This window comes from Salvelinus sp. IW2-2015, unplaced genomic scaffold, assembly GCF_002910315.2.
Source record: "Salvelinus sp. IW2-2015 unplaced genomic scaffold, ASM291031v2 Un_scaffold1523, whole genome shotgun sequence".
Classification (NCBI taxonomy): domain Eukaryota; kingdom Metazoa; phylum Chordata; class Actinopteri; order Salmoniformes; family Salmonidae; genus Salvelinus; species Salvelinus sp. IW2-2015.
The window spans coordinates 175,836-184,737 of record NW_019942962.1 but is presented as its reverse complement, the minus strand read 5'-3'; the positions used below and the strand labels follow the sequence as shown (position 1 = coordinate 184,737).

At 50.5% G+C, this 8,902-nt stretch overlaps 2 long non-coding RNA genes across 4 annotated transcripts in view; one reads left to right on the top strand and one right to left on the bottom strand.

Annotated features, from left to right (window-relative positions):
- The window catches only part of LOC139024452 (uncharacterized), a 4,800-nt gene extending 3,893 nt beyond the window's left edge, over positions 1–907 (bottom strand). The window contains exons 1-2 of one of the 2 annotated variants that reach the window (XR_011475770.1): positions 857–907; positions 390–564 (exon numbers count right to left, since the gene is read on the bottom strand). This is a non-coding gene — a long non-coding RNA (uncharacterized lncRNA). Of the gene's footprint in view, positions 1–389; positions 565–852 lie in introns of both variants that reach the window. The other variant, XR_011475771.1, reaches the window with a different exon arrangement.
- A 107-nt stretch (positions 908–1,014) lies between these two features.
- The window catches only part of LOC139024451 (uncharacterized), a 9,542-nt gene continuing 1,654 nt past the window's right edge, over positions 1,015–8,902 (top strand). The window contains exon 1 of one of the 2 annotated variants that reach the window (XR_011475769.1): positions 1,015–1,040. This is a non-coding gene — a long non-coding RNA (uncharacterized lncRNA). Of the gene's footprint in view, positions 1,041–2,149; positions 2,189–8,902 lie in introns of those variants that run through there. The other variant, XR_011475768.1, reaches the window with a different exon arrangement.

The following is an 8,902-nucleotide window of genomic DNA, read 5'->3' as shown; positions in this document are numbered from 1 at the left end:
CGATAACACAATGGATAAGCTTGTTAGCTACAACACCAATGGATAAGCCTGTTAGCGACAACCACATGGATAAGCCTGTTAGCCTACAACACAATGGAAAGCCTGTAGCTACAACACAATGGATAAGCTTGGTAGCTACAACACAATGGATAAGCCTGTTAGCTACAACACAATGGATAAGCTTGTTAGCGATAACACAATGGATAAGCCTGTTAGCGATAACACAATGGATAAGCCTGTTAGCTACAACACAATGGATAAGCTTGTTAGCGATAACACAATGGATAAGCTTGGTAGCTACATTTCATTTGCATTCAAAATCTTATTTTACCTCCTAACCCTAAACCTAACTCTCTGTGTGAGTGAGAGAGTGAGAGCCATGCACTCACAGTAGTCATCCTGCAGAGAGGGCAGTGCCAGAGTCAGCTGTGGTTGAGACTGGTCTGGAGACTGGTCTGGAGACTGGTCTGGAGACTGGTCTGGAGACTGGTCTGGAGACTGGTCTGGAGACTGGTCTGGAGACTGGTCTGGAGCAGAGGGGGCCATATACAGGACAGAGAACGGCTGCAGGGCAGAGACACACACACACACACACACACACACAGAGACACACACACAGTCAGGTCTAAAACACACAGTGAAATTATACTGTAGCACAGGAGGCTGGTAGCACCTTAACTGGGGAGGACAGGCTCATAATAATGGCTGGTAAGGAATTCATGGAATGGTATCGAATTTCATTCACTCCATTCCAGACATTACTATGAGCCTGTTCCTCCCCTCACCAGCCTCTCGTGTACTGCTGATACAGCAGTAGTAAATAGAAGTCTAAATATAGCAGTCATACTGTACCTGCCTTCTCTGAGCATCTGTCCCGTTCTCCAGAAGCAGAACACACCCAGTCCTACAACAACAACATCATTATTTACAGTACAAACAAGGAACATTCTCCTTCCTCAGTACATTTCCCATATCCCCATATGGACTATTTTAAGTTACAGTTAGGTTTAGGAGTTAGGAGTTAGGGGTTAGGAGTTGGGGTTAGGAGTTGGGGTTAGGAGTTAGGGGTTAGGGGTTGGGGGTTAGGGCGTTAGGGGGTGGGTTAGGGGTTGGGGTTAGAGTAGGTGGGAGTTGATGGAGTTAGGTAAGGTGTGGGAGTTGGGGTTGGTTAGAGTTGGGGTTAGGGGTTGGGGTTAGGGTGGGTAGGAGATGGCGGGGGTGAGGTGGATTGGGTTAGGAGTTGGGTTAGGGTTGGGGTTAGGGTTGGGAGTTGCGGGTTGGGGGCGTTGGGAGGGGTTGGAGTTGGGTTGGTTAGGGTTAGGGTTGTTGGGCGTGTTAGGAGTTGGGTTAGGGTTGGGGGTTGGGTTAATGGGGTTAGGAGTTAGGGGTTAGGGTGGGGTTAGGGAGTTGGGGTTAGGAGTTGGGGTTAGGAGTTAGGGGTGCCAGGAGTTGGGAGTTGAGGGGTTAGGAGTTGTTAGGAGTTGGGGTTTAGGAGTTGGGTTAGGAGGTTGGGGGTTGGGGGGGGTTAGGGGTTGGGGTTAGGTGTTGGGGTTAGGGAGTTAGGGAGGGTTGATGGGTAGGTTAGGACTGGCGTAGATGGTTCGAGTGCGGGGTGGGGTAGGTGGAGTTTATGGGGTTAGGTTGGGGTTAGGGGGTTAGTGGAGTGAGTTGGGGTTGGGTTAGGGGTTATAGGAGTGAGGGTTAGGGGTTGGGTTTAGGAGTTTGGGTTAGGAGTTAGGGGTTAGGGGTTGGGTTAGGGTTGGGGTTAGGAGTTGGGGTTGTGAGTTGGGGTTAGGAGTTGGGGGGTTAGGAGTGAGGGTTAGGAGGTGAGGGGTTAGGAGTTGGGGTTAGGAGTTTGGGGTTAGGGTTGCGGAGTTAGGGTTGGGGTTAGGAGTTGGGGTTAGGAGTTGGGGTTAGGAGTTGGGGTAGGAGTTGGGGTTAGGAGTTGGGTTAGGGTTTCGGGGTAGGAGTTAGGGGTTGGGGTTAGGGGTTGGGTTTAGGGGTTTGGGTTAGGGAAGTTAGGAGTTGGGTAGGGGGGTTAGGAGGATTAGGGGTAGGTTGGAGTTGGGGGTTAGGAGTTGGGGTTAGGAGATTGGGGTTAGGAGTTGGGGTTATTTGGGTTATGGTTAGGGTTGGGGTTAGGGGTTGGGTTAGGGTTAGGAGTTGGGCGTTAGGGGTTAGGAGTTGGGTTAGGAGTTGGGGTTGAGTTGGGGTTAGGAGTTGGGGTTAGGATGTAGGAGTTGGGGTTAGGAGTTGGGGGTTAGGAGTTGGGTTAGGGTTAGGAGTGGGTGGTGTAGCGAGTTGAGGGTAGGTTGGGGGGTTAAGGGGTTAGGGGTTAGGAGTTGGGGTTAGGATTGGGTTAGGGTGGGTTAGGAGTTGGGGTTTAATTGGTGAGGGTTGGTTGGGGTTGGATGTGAGTTGGGGTTTAGGAGTTGGGGGTGAGGAGTTGGGTGGTTAGGGCAGTGGGGGTTAGGAGTGGTGGGTAGGGGTTAGAGTTGGGTTAAGGGTTGGGTTAGGGTTGGGTTAGGGGTGGGTTAGGGTTAGGAGTTAGGAGTTGGGATTAGGGAGTATAGGGTTTAGGGGTTAGGGTTAGGTTTTTTTTTTTTTTTTTTTTTTTTTTTTCCACCTTTATTGTGAACCAGAGTAGGGTAGTGAGAACAAAGTTCTCATTTGCACTGCGACCTGGCAAGATAAAGCATAGCCAGTGTGGACAGACAAACAGAGTTACACATGGAGTAAACAGATAAAACAAGTCAATAACATGGTAGAAAAAAAGAGAATCTATTATAACCAATGTCGTGCAAAAGGCATGAGGTAGGCAATAAATCGGAATTAATTACAATTTTAGCAGGATTAACACTGGAGTGATAAATATCAGATGATGCATGTGCCAAGAAGAGAGATACTGGTGCTGCAAAAGAGCCAGAAAAGTAAATAAATAAAAGCCAGTATGGCGGGGTGACGGTAGGGTAAATTGGGTAGTTTACGGGGGGGGGTGAGGGGTGGGGGGGGGTGGGGGGGGGGGGGGCGGAGGCGGGAGGAGGGGGAGGGTGGGAGGGGGGGGGGCAGGGGGATTGGGCGGGGGGGGAGGGCGGAGGGGGGGGGGTGGGGGGGGAGGGGGGACGGGGGAGGGATGATGTAACAGCTGCAACGATCGGTTGAGCTTGCTCGGATAGCACGATTTTTAAAAGTTGTTGAGGGAGATAAAAGTCTCCAACTTCCAGAGATTCTTGCCATTCGTTCCAGTCGCAGGCAGCAGAGAACTGGAAGGAAAGGCGTCCAAATGAGGTTTAGGGCTTTTAGGGATGATCAGTTGAGATACACCTGCCGTGAGGCGGTGGCTGCGGGCGGTGGTTAGCCATTCGTGACCAGTGAACTGAGATAAGGCCGGGCACTTTACCTAGCATAGCCTTGTAGGATGACCTGGAGCCAGTGGGTCTGACGACGAACATGTAGCGAGGGCAGCCGACTAGGGCATACAGGTCGGCATGGTGGGTCGGTAGAAGGTGCTTTAGTAACAAAACGAATGGGCACTGTGATAAACTGCATCCAGTTTGCTGAGTAGAGTTGTTGGAAGCTATTCTGTCAGATGACATCGCCGAAGTCGAGGGATCGGCAGGATTAGTCAGTTTTTACTAGGGTAAGTTTGCGCGTGAGTGAAGGAGGCTTTGTTGCCGGAATAGAAAGCCGATTCTTTGATTTGATTTTGGATTGGGAGATGTTTGATATGAGCTGGTAAGGAGAGCTTGCAGTCTAGCCAGACACCTAGGTTACTTATTAGATGCTCCACATATGTCTTAGGTCGGAAACCGTCCAGGGTGGTGATGCTAGGTCGAGGCGTGCGGGTGTGCAGGCAGCGAACGGTTGAAAAGCATGCATTTTGGCTTTTTACTGCGTTTTAAGAGCAGTTGGAGGCACGGACAGGATGTTGTGATTGGCATTGAAGCTGTTTGGAGGTTAGATAGCACAGCTGTCCAAGAAGGGCCGAAAGTATATAGGGAATGGTGTCGTCTGCGTAGATGTGGATCAGGCGAATCGCCCGCAGCAGAGCAACATCATTGATGTATTACAAGAGAAAAAGAGTCGGCCCGAGAATTGAAACCCTGCTGGTACCCCCATAGAGAACTGCCAGAGGACCGGACAACATGCCTCCGATATTTGACCACATGAAACTCTGTCTGCAAAGTAGTTGGTGAACCAGGCAAGGCAGTCATTAGAAAAACCGAGGCTACTGAGCTGCCGATAAGAATATGGTGATGACAGAGTCGAAAGCCTTGCCAGGTCGATGAAGACGGCTGCCACAGTAATGTCTTTTATCGATGGCGGTATTATGTCGTTTAGTACCTTGAGCGTGCTGAGCTGACCCCTAGTGACCGGCTCGGGAAACCCGGATTGCACAACGAGGAAGGATACGGTGGATCGAGAGTCATGATCTGTTTGTTATTGGCTTCGGAAGACCTTAGAGATGGGAGCAGAGGATATTAGTCGGTAATCAGTTGGTTCCAGGGTGTCTCCCCCTTTAAGAGGGGTATGACCGCGCAGCTTTCCAATCCTTGGTGATCTCAGATAGTTACGAAGGACGAGGTGAACAGGCTAGCAATAGGGGTGCGACAATGGCGCGGCCCAGTTTCAGAAATAGGTCCAGATTTGGTCAAGCCCAGCTGATTTGTATGGTCCAGGTTTTACCAGCTCTTTCAGAACATCTGCTCTGGATTGGTAAAGAGAATCTGGGGAGGCTTTGCGCGATATAGCAGCGGGGGGGCGGGCTGTTGGCCCAATGTTGAGCGCCAGGAGAAGGCATGGCCAGCCATTGAGAAAATCTTGTTAAGTCTTCAGTTATTCACGGATGTACGTGCTGGTGACCTCGTTACTAAGCCTCAGTCAGTGGGCAGCTGTGGAGGACAGTGCTTGTTCTCCAGGACTTTACAGTATCCAGAACTTTTTGAGTTAGAGCTACAGATGCGAAATTCTGCTTAAAAACGGCCTTTGCACTTTCCTGACTACTGCGTGATTGGTCACTTCCTACAAAAAAAAAACAAAACAGAACAAGCATTCGCTATCAGCGGGTGGCTACTTGGTATGCAGTTCCCACAGCGATTGGTTTTGTCTGGGGTCGAACATCAGTCAATGCACTTGAGCTTTGGAACCAGGGCTATATCTTTCTTGGTTCGCATTTTTGAACGAGCATGCGTTAATACGTTATCTATATTAGGAAGTTAACATTTCAAGAATGACCAGGCATCCCAATGACGGGATGAGTGTCAATATCCTTCCAGGGTTACCGGGCCCCCCCCACCCCCCCCCCCGGTCGATTAGAAAGGCCTGCGCGCGAAGTACTGTTTAGGGAGCGTTGACAGTAAGGTGGTCGTATTGACGCGGACCCGTGGCGGATACAGGCAATGGACGGCAGTGATCGCTGAATCTTATTGAAGACAGCGAGTGTATTTTGAGGCAGGTTTGTCAGGATAATGGTCTATTAGCGGTTCCCATGTGTCGGATTAGGTTGTACCTGGTGGGTTCCTTGATGATTTGTGAATTGATGGGCACAAGCTTGGATTGTAGACGGCCGGGTGTTAAGCAATAACCCAGTTTAGGTCACCCCAACAGAACACAACTCTGAAGCTTGATGGGAGCGATCAATGCACATATGGTTCCAGGCACAGCTGAGCGAGCTGAAGGAGTCGGAGCAGCCGCCCGGCAATCGTGAGAGACTTATTCTGGAGGAGATTTAATTTTAAAATTAGGAATTCGAACTGTATTGGGCATAGACCTGGAAAAGTATGACAGAACATTGCAGGCATCTCTGCAAGTAGATGTGCAACTCCTCCCCCTTGGCCAGTTCTTCTGACGGAAAAGTTATAGTTCGGTTAAATCTCATGAATTTTGTCCTTCCATAGCCACGATTGACACGGCAAACCATCAGGATTGCAGCAGTCTCGTGGTAAACGTGAGTAACCGCAAACTGAGCGAAGGCTTCTGATAGTTGACATCGCATTGAGGACCAAGGCTATTCGATCGCCAGAAGTCAACAAATTGAGGGGTGACTGGGGAATTGCAGGGCCTGGTTACCTCCCACATCACCAGGAACAAGCGATAGCTAGGAGAGCGTGCGGCTAAGGCTATCAAAACTGGTCGCCTAGAGCGTGGGACAAAGAATAAAAAGGAGCAGATTATGGGTCGTTGGTAGAAAGATTCTCATGGCCATCAATGTTGCCAACAGGGTATGGAAGGGGCCTACAGTACAGCGGGAGGCAAGCACCAGACTCGGCTCGACTGATAAAGAGAGGTCCATCTGCATCGCTTCTACCTATTACATGTACTACTCGGATACATAACTGAGCACGTCCACGGAAGCGCCGCACTTCACCGCATGCTGGCACTCAAAGAGAGGGGTTGGCAAAGGCATACAGAGTACGGAGAGTGGAACTACAGGTCCATTGAAACCCAAAAACAATGACAATGGCAAACTAGCCCTGAACAACAGTATTGCACAGGCATATATTGAATTTGAGAAGACAACCAAATAAGGCATAAAGTGAGTTGCAGTCTTTGATTGGGAGAGCTACTAAAACAACACGTAAGAATAACAAGCAGCAATAACAGGGTGCTAGTCTAACACACAGCAACAAACAGGTTAAAATGGCGATGACTAGGCAGCAGAGTGGTCGGATTAACTACACACAGATCCTGAGTTAAAGCACAGAGCCGACAGATAAGACACAAATTAAACAGAATGGAGTACCGTGAATTAATGGACAGTCAAGCATCATCAGCTATGTAAGCCAAGTGATCATAGTGTCCAGGGGGCAGCCGTAGATGGAGCAGAGGAGGCCTCCACAAAGCTAGCACGCGGCGTTGAAAGTAGTAGCCCGGGGGGTGGTCTGCTCAGACGGAGGGGGTTCCTCAAGACTCGTGGTTGTTGTCGACAGAGAATCCAAGCCAGATGCCGATGGCGAAAGAGAGGTGTGAATTGTAGAATTGTGTTGCTAACTGGTGCTAGCTTCGTGACAGTGGCCAGTGCGCTAGCTCTTCAGCAGCCGCAATGGGCCTAGCTCGAGGCTAGCTCAAGGCTAACTGGTGCTTGCTTCGGGACAGAGGTGTTAGCCAGTAGTAGCCACTCGGTTGCAGCCTAGCTGTGATGATACCGGTTAATTGGCCAGAGCTTGCGTCAGGATCCGGTGATGTGGTTAGAGAAAAAGCAGTCCTATATGCTCTGGGTTGATATCGCGCTGTTGAGACTGGCAGGTATTGGCCGGTATTGAAGCTGGCTGTGTCCGAGTTAAGGCGAAGACCGCAGCAGGCGGCTAACGACTACTAGCTAGTAGCTAGTTATCTGGCTAGCTTCTGATTGGGTTACGGTTCTAAAGTATATAAAAACAAATAGCAGGTCCGTACCACATTGGGTGAGGCGGAATGTAGGAATGTATATTCAGTTCCTAGATGGAAAGTGAAATTAAAAAATACGAAATGTATACGAAAATACGAATACTATTTAACGGGGACAAGACAGGACAAAGACACATCCGACTGCACGCCATCTTGGATTACCATGGGTTAGGGTTGGGGTTGAGGGTTTAGAGTTGGGGTTAGGGGTTAGGGGTTAGGGTTGGGGTTAGGGGTTGGGTTGGGGTTGGGGGTTAGGGTTGGGTTAGGGTTGGGGTTAGGGTTGGGTTAGTGGTTTGGGGTTGGGGTTAGGCAGTTGGGGCTTAGGAGTTGGGGTTAGGAGTTGGGTTAGGAAGTTGGGTTGGGTTGGATTATACCTGGGTTAGGGGTTGGCGGTTAGAGTGGCGGTTGTGGGGTTGGGGTAGGAAGTGGAGGTTAGAGTGTGGTTAGGCGGTTAGGAGTTAGAGTGGGGTTGGGAGTTGGGGTTGGGTGGATGGGGTTAGGAGTTTGGGTTAGGAGTTGGGGTTCAGATTGGGGCTAGGTTGGGTTGGTGGGGGGGTTAGGAGTGTGGGGTTAGGGTTGGGTTAGAGTTGGGGTTAGGGTTAGGAGTTGGGGTTAGGAGCTTGGGGTTAGAGTGGTGGTTAGGAGTTGGGGTTAGGGATTGGGTTAGGAGTTGGGGGTTAAGGAGTTGGGTTAAGGGTTGGGGTTAGGAGTTGGGGTAGGAGTTGGGGGTTAGGGTTGGGTTAGGGGTTGGGGTTAGAGTTGGGTGTTAGGGGTTGGGTTAGGAGTGGGGGTTAGGAGTTGGGGTTAGGGGTTGGGTTAGGGTTGGGGTTAGATTGGGAGTTAGGGGTTGGGGTTAGGAGTTGGGTAGGAGGGGGTTAGGGTGGGGTTAGGGTTAGGGGTTGGGGTGGGTAGGGTGGGTTAGGGTGGGTTAGGGGTTGGGGTTAGGGTTAGGTGGGGTTAGGGTTGGGGTTAGGGGTTGGTTAGGGTTGGGTTAGGGTAGGGGTTGGGTTAGGGGTTTGGGTTAGGGGTTGGGGTTAGTGGTTGGGGTTAGGGTTGGGGTTAGGGGTGGGGTTAGGAGTTGGGGTTAGGAGTTGGGTTAGGGGTTAGGGTTAGGGTGGTAGGGGTGGGTTAGGGGTTGGGTAAGGGTTGGTTAGGGTTGGGTTAGGGTTGGGGTTAGGGTTGGTTAGGGGTTGGGGTTAGGAGTTGGGGTTAGGAGTTGGGGTTAGGGGTTGGGGTTGGGGTTAGGAGTTGGGGTTAGGAGTTAGGAGTTGGGGTTAGGAGTTCGAGGGTTAGGAGTGGCGGTTAGGAAGTTAGGATTTATTTTTTGAATGGAAATCAAATGAAGGTCCCCACAACAATAGAAGAACAAAACGTGTGGTTGTGTGTGTGTGTGTGTGTGTGTGTTGTGTGTGTGTGTGTGTGTGTGTGTGTGTGGGTGCGTGTGGTGTGTGTGTGTTGTGTGTGGTGTGTGTGTGTGTGTGTGATAAGCTGATGTGTGGTATTAACCTGTTTAGGC